This window comes from Pithys albifrons, chromosome 1 (assembly GCF_047495875.1).
Source record: "Pithys albifrons albifrons isolate INPA30051 chromosome 1, PitAlb_v1, whole genome shotgun sequence".
NCBI classification, from domain to species: domain Eukaryota; kingdom Metazoa; phylum Chordata; class Aves; order Passeriformes; family Thamnophilidae; genus Pithys; species Pithys albifrons.
Window position 1 is genome coordinate 82,125,986 of NC_092458.1, and position 13,747 is coordinate 82,139,732.

Consider the following 13,747-nt stretch of genomic DNA (forward strand, 5'->3'; position numbering starts at 1 on the left):
CCTCAATATTTGGCAACAGTCCCAGAACTCCTAGAATTCTTTCTGAACCAGCGTTAACATGTACTAAAATCCATTTTATGATTTTTTTTAACAATAGAAATATAACATTAACTAGAACAACAAAGATCTGTGATGTGATTAGCCTGGCATTGAGCCTGGGCAACTCTTACACTATTGAGGCAGCATTTACTGCTCTGAACATAGTGCCATGCTGAAAATACCCACATCATTTAAGTTCTGCTCAGACAGGACTAGCAGCACTAATGGGGAATGGATTTTTCTGGAGATGCCAATCTGCTCAGAGGGAGGATGGGACTTCCACCCTTCATGTGATTTCTGGGCAGGTTAGAGGACAGAGACATCCAACAGGAGGTTGCATGGAGACCTCACAGAAACTTTCCAGTACGTAAAGGGGATCTACAGGGAAGATGGAGAGGGACCTTTGTCAGGAACTGTAGTGGTAGGACCAGGGGTAAGGGATACAAATTGCAAGAGGGGAGATGTAGGTTAGATATTAGGAATAAATTCTTTACTGTGAAGGTGGTGAGATACTGAAACAGGTTGCCCAGGGAGGTTGTGGATACCCCATACCTGGCAGTCTTCAAGGACAAGTTGGGTAAGGCCTTGGGCAACCTGGTATAGTGGGAAGTGTTCCTGTCCATGGAAGGGGAGGTTGGACTAGCTAATCTTAAAGGTCCCTTCCAACCCTTAACATTGTATGATTCTATGTCTTATTACTGTGCTCTGAGTAGACATACTCCTGCCCATATAGCATATGTCAAAGAAATTGTAAGCATCTCTTATTCTACCCACAGTATTCTCATTCTTTATGATCTTAGCTCCTTGCACATTTCCTAGGTGTTCCTAATGTTTTTCTACAGGTCTTTCCTCATCTATGGAATTGTCCATTTCACTCTTTCCAATACTTATTTGTATATCTAGAATCTTTAGTAAATGCCAGTCCTTACAAAAGGACAACAATAGTTAACAGCAGCAGTTCAGATATCCCTAAAAGATAGTACCTTACAAGCAGTGATTTTACTTCCAGGACTAGTTCTGTGTGGTTGCTATGCTTTATGCATGGCAAGTTTGAAGCTTTCTTAGTTCCTTCTTTTTCTGAAAGAAAAAAAATTCCCCAACAAACAAACAAACAAACACATAAACAAACACACATCATACATAATGCCCAGGGTAAGATCTAAAGTGTTTCCTTGCAAATAAGTCTGATAGGGAATAAGTTGAAATTAGCAATACTTAGCACCTCTGAAAACACTCCACAAAACTACTGTTGGATTTCCAAAGTTGTTTTTCAGGGACCAAACTCTTCTTCCTGAGAGATAATTCTCATTGCCAATGTAAATGTGAGGTAAGATAATACTGAGTGATTTCCTGAGATAAATATATATTTAAGAATAATACATTTATTAAAAAAAAGATGTAGGGGTTTATAATATATTATAAGCGTGACTTTGGTTTTCTTTTCCACTAGTACCGCTACAGTGTGTCTGTCTTGTATTGTTTGTTCACTAAGACTGCAAGCACAATGGACTTTAGGCTGTTTGTTCTGTCCACTAGTCTGTAAATAACCATAACTGAAGAAGAAACTCTTCTGCTAAGTCAGAAAATATTTCCTATAGACATGCTGCTGCTCTGGAGGAGTCTCTTAAGTTTTTCATGTCTTACTGTTTATGGCCTGCAGCCACACCACCTTGAACTATCATCTTATCACAGCTCACAAATAAAGCAGTATACAGTCAGGTTTGGGATGAATAATCTCCAGAACAATGCCAGGGCTGCTAGACACTTGTGCTGATTTCTAGTTAGATGTTTTGGGGGTTTTTCCCCCATCAACCCATTCTGAAGCCAATACATGCCTGTGGGACCCAGAAGGGGATCTTTCAATACTGAGAGAGTAGATCTTGGCCATCCAAAGGAATTTTAATTCTACAGCTTTGTGGGAAAGGTGCAAGTTAATGTGAAATCTCAGTTTTCCAGGAGAAGGTTGGAGCACATTCCAGAAGAGCTAGGTATCCAGTTTACATTGTCAAATTCGTGTGAAAACATTGCATTTAAAAAGAAAACATGAAAATGCCACTTTGGTTCATAATGAATTTTATAGCTAGTCGCAGTCTGGGCTGCTTTACATTTTGGTGACTTGTGTCTACAGCAGCAGTTTGATTTTATTTGCAAAAAACTGGAATTGGATGTAGGAGATTTGGGTTCAAATTCCATGTGTGACTTTGGACATACCTCTTTCCCCTTTGAAGCTCATTTTCTCCCATGAAAAGTAAAGATGCTGATATTTCTTGCATTTGTTCTATCCAATCTGACTCTAAGCTCTGATTTCTAGAATGAGTCGGTACACCATCTTGCTTTATGGGGCCATCTTCACAGCTGGGAACTGACAGTACTCTTATAACTCCTGGAATAATAATAGTTCTCATTAAGGACTCCTGTTAAAAAATGTGCTTTATCATGGCTAAAGAAATCCTCTTTCAAATTATTAATTAAAATTAAATCCGATTGCCTTCACCTAGGGATCATGGCATTTGCAGTGGGAACATTAAGGGCAGAGAAATTTAAACTAGCTGTCTTGAAAGTTTTCTGTTTGAAGGCTTGAAGCTGCATTTGTTCCTTCCTTTCCCCTCCCCTTATGCACTATTTCACATCCATCGCTTATTGACTGATAGACTTATTGGTGAATTCTACAGCAGTGATCCAGCCCAGGGAGGTCAGCAGGGTGCAATTACTAGCAGAACAGGCTTGGGTGTGCTTCTGAACTACTCCTCCCTGCACAGCTCTTTCAGTATGCATATCACATCTCCCTGCTTGTAGCAGGCTGATGAGTGTGTGCAGTTAGTGCAGGCACACATATACTTCTGCGCTTTCCCTGAAAGTGGAGCATTAGCAACTGCAGTCAAAAAGCACGGTTGCTTCTTCAGCTCTAATCCGAACAGCAACTGTCTAATTCTGTCTGGATGAACTAGGAGACAGCACTGGAGGCAAGTTTAAAAAGGACCTAGTGACACCCTGCTGTCACATCTGGTTTGATAAATCTACTTATTAGTAGCCCATTTAAAATTACTTTCCTAGTCCCATCTGTAGTGCACATGCTTGAGAAGTGGCTGGCTGGGAAGGAAGGAGCACACTGCTGAAGGTATGTTGCAGTCTTCTTTACCTTACATCTTGTGCTGAATGTTTCTATCTGTGCATCTCACTTGCAGACATTCCTGCTCTATGCAGTTCTCCACTGAGAGCTGATGGAGAAGGGCTTTAGCAAATAATAGCAATAGGAATAAGTAGACAGATAGACAGCTAACTTGTTTGTTGTTTGTTTTGGGGATTTTTTGATCCTTCAATTAACCATGCTGATTTTTTGTTAAGGGGCAAGATTAAATGACTGGACGAAACTTTAAGGAAAGATGACAACTCTGACTGTATTTTGCATGACAAGCAAATAGACTGCTGTTATTTCTATCAAGGCAAAATGTCCATTCATTGGCTGTTTAACTGTGGACATGGAACATTGCTTTCAAATGGATGTGTTTATTAAATATGGGCTGTGCATGCACTACCAGCTGAAATTTGCATAAATGTTTTGAAATTTGAAAAAAATTACTCAAGTTTCAAAATGCTCTGGACTGCAGCACACTGCTTTAGAAAAGAGGAATGAGCCAGGATTTTCATTTCGCTTAAGTTCTTTTACTGGCATGTATTCATCTGGTAAAAAGTCTTTGCCAAATACAAGAAGTTTGCTGTTGTTGCATTTCCATAAATGTAACAGCTGTGAAGAGAATGAATATTCATAGTGTTTGGATTTTAGCTCCAAAGATTTTTATGATAATTCTGAATTTTTAAAGGGGATGGGATCTTGGATCAAAGAATTATGCAGGTTGAGGTGTTGTGATAAGCTACATATAAGTACTTCCTCAAAAAACCCCTAATATTGGTAAGCATATACTGCAGTACATAGCTGACTGTACCTTTTATTTACATGTAGCCAACTTGATCTGTTGCTTGTACTTGTGGATTCTTTTGCTAACAGGTCACCAGCAATGAAAACGAAGTACAGTTCAGATGCTGCTCTCTCATGGGATGTTATTTCCCTAATGCGATACAGTTTCTGAGCATATCCAAGACCTTGCTAATATTATGATGATTAAATTTTAACTTGGTACATACTGCATTTTCACTGGCTGAAAACTTATTTTAGGATGTTTCTAAGGTCAGGAAGCCCAGTGTAAGCTCAGTGTATTTTAAGATGGAAAGTGATTTGACTAATTTTTCCTTAGGAAAATTCCCCTGTCAGTAGTTTATCAAAATTATATGAGCAACAGAGATGGTCTTCCCCTGCAGGTAGAAGTAGAATGGTCTTGAAAATACAAAGGCAGCATGTGTGCATGTGTGTCTAGAGATAATTCATCTAAAAAACTTCAGTAATCTCAGCTACCTCTATATCTTAATGACTTCAGTATTACCAAAAAAATTTCATATGAATGGGTCGTACTGCAGATTTTTGTGACTGCACAGTGAAGAAAACAACTAGACAGGAATTATGTTGTATAAAACCACCTCAGAAACCCTCTTGAGGCTTGTTGTGATTATTTCTTTCAAAAATCCACCCAGTACCTGGGAAGTGCCGGGAGCTGTGGTGTACCTGCATCTCAAAAGTGTGACAAGTGGAGCTATCCATGCATGCTCAAAGTAAATTTAAGCTTCCTAATGCCCAGGGGCACCTCTATGGCAGACTGTCCTCACTCAGGCTGGACCTTGCTGCTCAGTGGTGGGAAGGTCAGTCTGGCTGGAGAGCTGTGCCTCTCTGATGCTCCAGCCCTCAGACTGAGCTGGGCTGTCACTCAGTGTCTGCCCCTTGGGGAACGGGGAAAAACTGTTTGTCCTTTTCATGTGTCACTTTTAATGACAGCTGAATCAGTCTGCTGCTTAGGTGGAAAGTTTCTGTTGGTCCTCTCTTATCCACACCCCTCCACACAGGGCATATGCAAGGATTGCAGACATAAAATACATCTAAATACATATGAGAAAAAAGGAATTTATTGGGTCAGATTGTGCTTCCAGGGAGAGGAAATAAGACTACCATCCTGAAATCAGTAAGAAGTTGTTTACATGAACAGAAGTTGTTTACACAGGAACAAACTGGTGCAAAATCTCACTTTCCCTTGGTGCTGCTTGAATTTCTGTAACCTGCGGACCTGGGGCTGTTCCTTTAAAGCTTGGTTTTATTCCAGCAAAAGTAGCCAAAATTAGGAATTTGCTTTTTCACTCATGAGGAACAAAGAGCTGGCTGTATATGGTGAAACAACAGGTATGTGAGAGCAAACACCTTCTGTCTTTACCCTTACCATAGCCTAAGAGAAAAAAAACAAAAGCAAAACAACTCCCAAAATATCAAATGAAAAACACCCTCCCACCAGCTGTTTAATTTCCTTTAAGACATATAAGGTCTCCTCTTTTCTTTAATGTGTGTCAGGCTCCTTTCTGACCTCCACCTCCACGCTGGAGGATCCAAGAGGTAATTCACTTCGACCTCTTGGCCACCTCACCCGTGTGCCTCTTCAAAGTAGATTTGTCGATCATATAAAATTCAATCACTGATGCATTTCTTTTCTGCCTCACTAGTCAGAGCTAGCACCTGGAGCCTCGGACGTGTTTGGATAAGTTAGTCTCCCATCCCCAGCACTGTGCTTCCCAAGCTGACCAGCCCTCTAGTGTTTTGAGGTATTCGATGCAAAGAGTTCTCTTTAGCTGTTGCTCGTGTTTAGCAGAGGTAAAGAGGGACATTTGAAATAGGTCATAAAAGCTTAGTGGACTTATTGGAATATGAAGTGATTGTCAAAGTCACACAGCATCCATTCTTTTGCCTGGAAAAAGTAAGACCTGTATTTTGTGTACTTTTAGAGTGCCAAGACCTCTGTGATTACCCCTGCTCCATGGCTGTGAATTTATCAGAGGCTGCTGACACACAAACAACTGCAGAGTTGTTGTAGAAGACAGTTAGCTGTTTACACACTTCAGCAGGGGTTTCTGAAAGCATCTTATATCACACACAGGCTGCAACACTAGAGTACTGCACAGGTTCCTCAGCTCTCTCATGAATGACAGCTTAAAATGAAGATGAAGAAGAGGAAATTCCATGAAGCTTCAATATTGTAGCAAACTAGGATCCAGATGGCAAACCTTTTTACAGCAATATGGTGGATTAACTTTAAGACTCCCCTGGATACTACTTTGCTTTTTAATTTGTCTTTTCTTAATGCTATTTCACTTTGATGCTTTTTACCAAGGTAATACCATAACAATCCATGGTTTCAGGTATAGTCTTTCATCAGGAGAACTTTCTTTTATCTCCATTAACCCCTTCAGAGCTAATTAACTGATTGCATGGTTAATAGCATCAATTCGAACTCTGTGTGGAAAACTATTCCACATGCGTTCATAGTTCAGGCAAAGCATAAAACCAAGATGATTCAAACAAAAAAGGAAGAGAATTAACCTGTTGGAGGGAGAAGAGGTTTTCACTCTTATGGGCTTTGTCTCTAGTCAGAAATAATTGTTGATAGTGCAGCTGCAGTAATGGCTGAAATTCTCCACAAGACAGTTTCAGACCTCAGGGTGGTGTTGTGCAAGCTTTCTGAGGCTGGATGTCAAGTAGTTTTGTTTCTCCCTGTAACTTGCAGATCCAGTCCTGTCTTCTTGTAAACTGCTATTGGTGTTTGAATATGTTCTTCCATCTTGCAGTCACAGCAATGATCATCACTGTCCTCCTCTTCTTCAAAAAGCTGGTTGGTGAGACACCTGGTGGTGACAGTGAGCACCCATGAGCTGGCCAGTGGGACTTCCTGGGTGCCTTCCTGCAAATTGCAGGAATAAATAATAGTGCCATCCCACGTGCTCAATAATTTATCAGGAACCTTCACCTCCTGCCTACCCTAATCCATCTGTGTCACTTTGAGAGGGAGCCACGGAGATTTGTACTCATAGATAAATATGTCTTCTGCATTGCCTAAGGAAATGCTACAACAGCTGCTAGCTATATTAAGTTCACAACCAAACCAGAGACTAACCACAATAGTATCCTTTAGCAGATGCATCAGAAAGTCAAGTTCAGACAACATAATGTTTAATATTCCTTCCCTTCACTCTCAAATTCTGTCGCTACCTAATGCAGATTATTAAATAGATATATTATTTAAATAAAGCATCTCCAGAACATCACTTGATCATTTTGGTCTAGATTATACTACTTTGCAAGTGGATTTATAACCTGTACACATATGGAAATGAACAGCAAGTCCCACTTCAATTCTGTATCTCACATTATAAGTAGTTCCAAAATCTGCTGAAATGGGAATTAAAAGTCCTCACCCCAGTCCCAGACTGTGACACAGTTCCTCTGCCGTCACTGCTCAATCTGGTGACTAAAATTATTATTTGTCTCCTTGCTTAGCCTGAAAGATCCCTTGGGCTACCTTTATGAAAGCATAACTTAAAACCTGGAGCCAAAAGTCAAATTCAGTTTCAGATTAATCCTAAAAATAAACATCTGAGAAGTAATTCAAATAGTGTTTTAGGGTCTACAGATTGTATTGATCTGATCATTGTTGCCTAGAATGGGACCTTAGTCTTCTAGTGCAAGGTAGACATGAGGACATTATGATGCAGCACCTACCCGAGATGTGGATCCCTCTCCAGAGGAAACTCAAGAGCACAGAGAGCATCCTGCAGCTGAACATTGGATTCTACATTAAGCAACAGACATGAGCCCTAATGATCAGTCGCGTAAAAATGGAGACAGTAGCTGCTGCCACTAGCTGCTTAGTGCAAACATCCAACCCTTCCTCTGTTAGGCATGAAGGCCAGCTTAGGCTGAACCCATCTTCCCTTGGACCAAAGGTTAGTATTCTCTACCAACTTAAAAATAAATATAATGCTTACTTTAGATGGCATTAGTGCTTAACATTAAGGTACATTTATATCTAAATTACGTGTCAGTATTAGGACTATCACAGGAAATGCTAGAAAAGCCATTTGGCTTTTGAACCCAAATATATATGAGTAAATGCCTGAAGTGAGAGTGAGGGTTCAAGACCCTCTGCTTGGATATACTGCAAATGTTTGTACAGCTGAAAAGGGACAGGACATCACAAGCTGTTTTAGTAAAAGTAATTTTTAAATACTATCTTGACAAAAATAAAACTATGTCCCAGGGATCCACTGAAGAAAGAGTAACTATTGATCAGGAGATCTTTATTTCTGTCCTATTGGAGCTACACCTACCTACCAATTGTGTTCCCAGGAAGAATGGCTGGATTTCCCCACTTACTAAATATTAGCCTTAAGAAAACTACTTATTAAACAAGAAGCAATGCCATAATTCTGAATAACATGAAATTCTGTCTCTCATTGGCTGAGAATTTGTCACCAGGTTGGTTTTACATTATTCTTTGTCCCCTGTGCTCTGGACTATCCATGTTGTAAACCAATAATTAACTGTTGTGAATGTGGCTGGGGGTGAGGCGGAACGATTCATTGCAGTGAAATAGTGGTTTTTGCTGTAAAGTTACTAAGCAGGGCTATGGCAGAATGAATAACGCATGAAGTGATTTCATTTCAGGAAGGTTACTAACAAACATTTCCACTAGTTGCAGGTTTGGACTTGTCAAGTGAGTGGTGTTTACATTGTTTTGGTGATACAGAAAGCAGTTAAAGAAAAAATATGAAATTCTCTCATATTCTAAGACATTGCAGAAATGTCAGCATCCAATAAAATAAAAATAAATAAATAAATAAATGTAAAATTAATCCAGTTTCAGATGCATGGGTAAGTTATCATCTAAATTTAAAAGGATTATTATAAAATGTCAGTTAATTGTATTTTGCAGGATAAATGTTGCTATGGTTTCTCTAAATCCAGGTGATAAAAAATAATTTGTGAACGCTTTTGATTAAATATTTTAAGTATTTATAAATAAAGCTGTAGTGATGACTAGTTTTCTTTTTAATAAAACCCAAATTCTGGTATCTGTGAAAGGTGATGGAATATATAGCTGGGCACATTAAAGATGAATAAAGCACTGTAATGACTTTTTTTTCATTGCACTAGTTGGGGTTTTTTTCCTAAATAAAATCTCTTATCTCAGAAAACCATCAAGTTCTCACAAGTTGAGGAACATAAATCATAGCAGAATAGGCAGCCTTCTGTTTCATTCACTGAGCTCCATATGCTTATCTACCTTATGCTTCTGCATCCCAGGCTCCTAAAATGCTTCAGTCAACATTCCTTCTGAATTGTGATACGTCATGTTAATCAGCCTCTACAGTGTCCCAAAAACGTATGTAAATTAGACTTTTGATGAAGCAGAATATTTTGACAGGATTTTTGCATAAATCAAACATGCAAGCATGCATACACATACACACGAACAACCTTTTTAGAGAGAAGGATATTTTTGGACCTCATCTTTTTGGAGTAGATTGTGACCAGGATGCTGATGCTGCTTGTGGACAGGAACATGCACATGACAGTGTGCCAGGCCCCATAGCAAGAAGCAAATCGAGTTTAAGTCCACTTTTGGCAAGAAAAACTGTACTAAGGAGAAATAAAAGTAACAGTTTTCTCTTCCTTTGTCTTCTTTTCCCTCCACCCTCCTTTCTGATAACTTGTTTATTCTCTGTGTTGTTTGGTGTCAGTAGTAACGTCAGATTTTTAGTGTTATCATAGGAAAATTTTGTCATGTTTTGGTAGATTAATGTTTTTACTGAATCCATTCTTGCAGAATAATCAAAACTAAAAAATCAAAATAATTTATTTGAACTTAAATCAATTTAATTAAAATTTAATTAAATTTGCTGATTTTCACATTACTTATCAATTACCTAGGTCCACTGAAAATAGAGAAAGCCATTGTTGAAGTTTTTTCAGGTGAGTCTTGTGAGTATTAGCACTGCCTAGCTACAAATCTCTCAATTTTTACTCTCTTTTGACCTCATTTGCTATAGTTTTATGTTCCACCTTGTCCTTCAGGTCTGTATTCAGACTGCTTACAAGTCTGGATACGTCTGTCTCATCTGTCCCTCTTGCTGAAGGGCTGAGGCTGAGTGAGCAACATAAGAATGATGCAGGCAGTGCTTTCTATCTCCTTTGGGCAGCTCTCAGTCTGTAGTTGTGTAGACAAGGACCTTCAGCTTCTATGTACTTGAATAACTGGAGCCCTAATCAACGTGTTCTGAGGAACATCAATAAATCCATTTCACCTTCTACATCTTAGTCCAAATAGGAGGCAAAACTCTTTTTGTGATTCTATTTTTGCATACTTAGAGTACTTTCTGACATGGAAGTATGGAATATAGAATACAGAATCATAGAACAGTTCAGATTGAAAGGGACCCATGGGCAGGGATGATACACTAGATCAGGTTGCTCAGTGCCACATCCAGCTTGGTGTTGAACACTTACAGGGATGGGTTGCTGCACAGCTTTGAAAACTCCTCAGCCAACACCAAGAAAGTATTGGACCATGTCTACTTACCTTTCTCAGTGATATTCCAGTCTAAAAATCTTATTGCTCATGTTTCTTCACTGATCTTATTTCCTGTTTTAAAAAGTTACTGGGGCTGATGTGGGCTACTCATGTGGCAACATTTGCACAGTTGGGGCTTAAAAATCTCCACTGATGTTATCCAGTATATGTTTTATGCATGCTGTTTATGCAATGGTAATGCACCAATTAAAGGTATTTTCTATAGATACCGCAAAAGAGTGTATGTGCGCATCAGGGAATACAAACAAGCACAATCATATTTGCAATGATACATACAATTCATGTTTCATGAAACACATATAATGAGCAAAGTCAGTGATTTGTCATCTAGAGCAAATACCATAAAGAGTTTTGAGACTCAGCTTAAAACATCCCATATCTAAAAAGACATACAGGTGTCTTTGTAAAGACGTAATGGAGCTTTTTAATATGGGCAATTTTATGGCTAAATATAAACATAAGAATCCTTCAATAATAATAAATACAGCTGTAGAGTCAAATTCTCCTAATGATGATGTAGTGATATATTTAGGTACACATATATATTCCAATCCACAGTTTTAAGTTCTTAGTTCTCCACACCCAAGTCTTAGTTTCCTGCCAATTTTATATTTTTTCCTGTTGTCAATTGCTTTCTAAAATAAGTTTGAATGAGGTGGAATTAAGTTTTAAGTTAAAAAAATATTAAAAACAGGTGCTGTGTCTATGCCTGCTGCCGCCATATCCCTTTCTTTGTGTCATGTGTCGCTGCTTTCTGAAACAAGCTGTTTGATCCTGTCTCTTGCTGTTAATTTTGCACTGTCTGCTGGTGGAAACTGGGGGAGGGGGGAAAGTTGCTGAATATTAGAACAGTGAGAGAGCTGAAGATGTTAAAAAATAGGGAAGCTTTGCAAACTGAGTAGAAATAGAGTAGTATTACTTGTGAAAGCTTTAATAGCAGCCACGCCATCACTGGCTTAAATGTGTGTTGGTTTTGGGTGCTTTTAATGGCAATAATTAGGTAATCAATATTGTTTCAGAATGGAAAAATATCCTGCTTAACAACAGAATAACATTGATTAGCTAAGCTAGTACCATTTTAAGGAACATTAAGTAATCAAGACTGTTTCCATGATGACATCCCAAAGTGGGAGAAAATCAGACAAATCTAGTATTGGATGAAGCTAGGACTGCATTTGCACTGTTGCTGAGGAGATAACAGCTGCTGCGTTTGCCTATGCAGTCACTGTAGTACGAACATCTGTGGGAGGCACTGGGTCTCTATGCGATCATTTCAGTGAACCTGAATATTATGCCAGATATAAACTAGATGTTTTTGGAAGATACAGATTCCAAACCACTCTTTTAATTACCCTTACTTTATACCTTTGTAAATGGAAACTGATATGCTTAATTTGATTATGTAAAATAATTAATGAATATATGGAACTTGCACTTTGATATTTACTGAGAGGTTTCAGGTGTGTTTCAGGAGATACCACCTAATAGATCCACTTTACATCAGAGCAAAGTGAATAGTGGGGTGGGAGATTTTATTATAAACCCTGCCTGCCTGTGGCACAAGGAGGAGCAGTGTCAAGTGCTGGGTGTTAGTTTGCTGCTCTATCTACTCAGGTACCTTGACCTTTTTTAATTAAGTCTCCAGATTAATCCAGAAGTACCTAAACTTTCATATATTTGAGCAACTATACTTACAGCTGCAGCTTTTCAAATGCTGCAAAGCAGTGTAGATGACCAATTTAAAAATTCTGATCAGGATTTACTAAGAGCAATATTTCTCAGAGATATGATGCAGATTCTTTTTCTGTGTGTTACTGCTGCAAATGACACTGCACTGCTTTTGCTAAACCTGAGGGTGGCAGGAGAAGCAAGGGCAGATTGAACAGGGCTCTGAGCAACCTGATCTAGTTGAAGATGTCCTGCTCATTGCAGGGTTGTTGGACTAAATGACCTTTAAAGGTCTGTTCCAACCCAAACAGTTCTGATTCTGTGATTCTTTGATTTCAACTATACTTAATTTTGCATGAGTGGAAGACAGTGAGCATTTGATAAAGACCATAAAGTCTTCAAGGACTTATCCAGGGTGTTAAAAAATAACAATGATGGTCAGAAATAACTAAAAAGTGTAGGTGAAGAACCGGTGGTCATTGAGAATTCTTGAATCTACTTGAAAGAAAGTGGGGATGCCATTAAGCTCATTTGTAAGCATAAGAACAGTCAGCATCCCTTCTGCCATGAGTAAACTGATCATACACTTCATGTTTCATGATATACAAGCAAGTCTTTAAATCATTCACTCTTGGAGGCAAGTCCTTAGAAATAAATCACAAGTTCCATTATGGAAAAATACTTATAGCTTTCAAAGCATTGAGGTAAAGCTTGAAAATACGGTCTTTTTATATTGTGAAATTCAAAATCAAAAATTAAATTATCAGTTTCAAAATCTTCTTCTTCAAAAATGGCAAGCAAGCAAACAAGAGCATTTCCATTCAGAGTTGATCTTGTGATAATCAGGGCAAAATAGTGGAGACACTTTTAACCTCACTGTAATTAAAGCAGAAATGTTTGACAGGTGAGAATTCCTATTAATTTTGAGGGTATCAGGAAAGTTGCTGTCTTAGAGCTGAGTTTGAAAGCTATTTTACATAGAGAGGAACAGACTGTACTTTTGTACTAGACAAATTTAGTCAAGAGGTGTTACACATTTTTATCCATTAGGGCTTTGGATTTGTCTATGAAATGAAATATGATTTCATTACAACCTGGGAGAGGACAAAAAGGGAGAAGCTCTCTTTGTATATATAAAAAGATGGAGACAAAGGAATCTCTGTCTCAGTTTCCAAACTCTGATGCAGATTATTTTTGCAGTGATTTTATTTCCTATCATCTGTGTATAATTATGTGATAGATCATCTTTCTATCTGGTATCTTCTCAGAAAACAGATGTTCAGTATGGGCTGATGGTCAGCATAGTTTCACATTCACAGAGGTGGTAAGATATGGAGTTGATGATTACAGGAAATGGTTCAAGTGGATGAATCTGACTGGTAGCATAATATATAAGATTTTTGGCATGTGCATGTACTTACACTTTGTCCAGTATTTTATCCAAAATGATTTTTCTGTATTTAGTACCCAAAATGACCTTCTGACAGGAGTTATATTCATTTTCCTTCTTTTGTAGATCA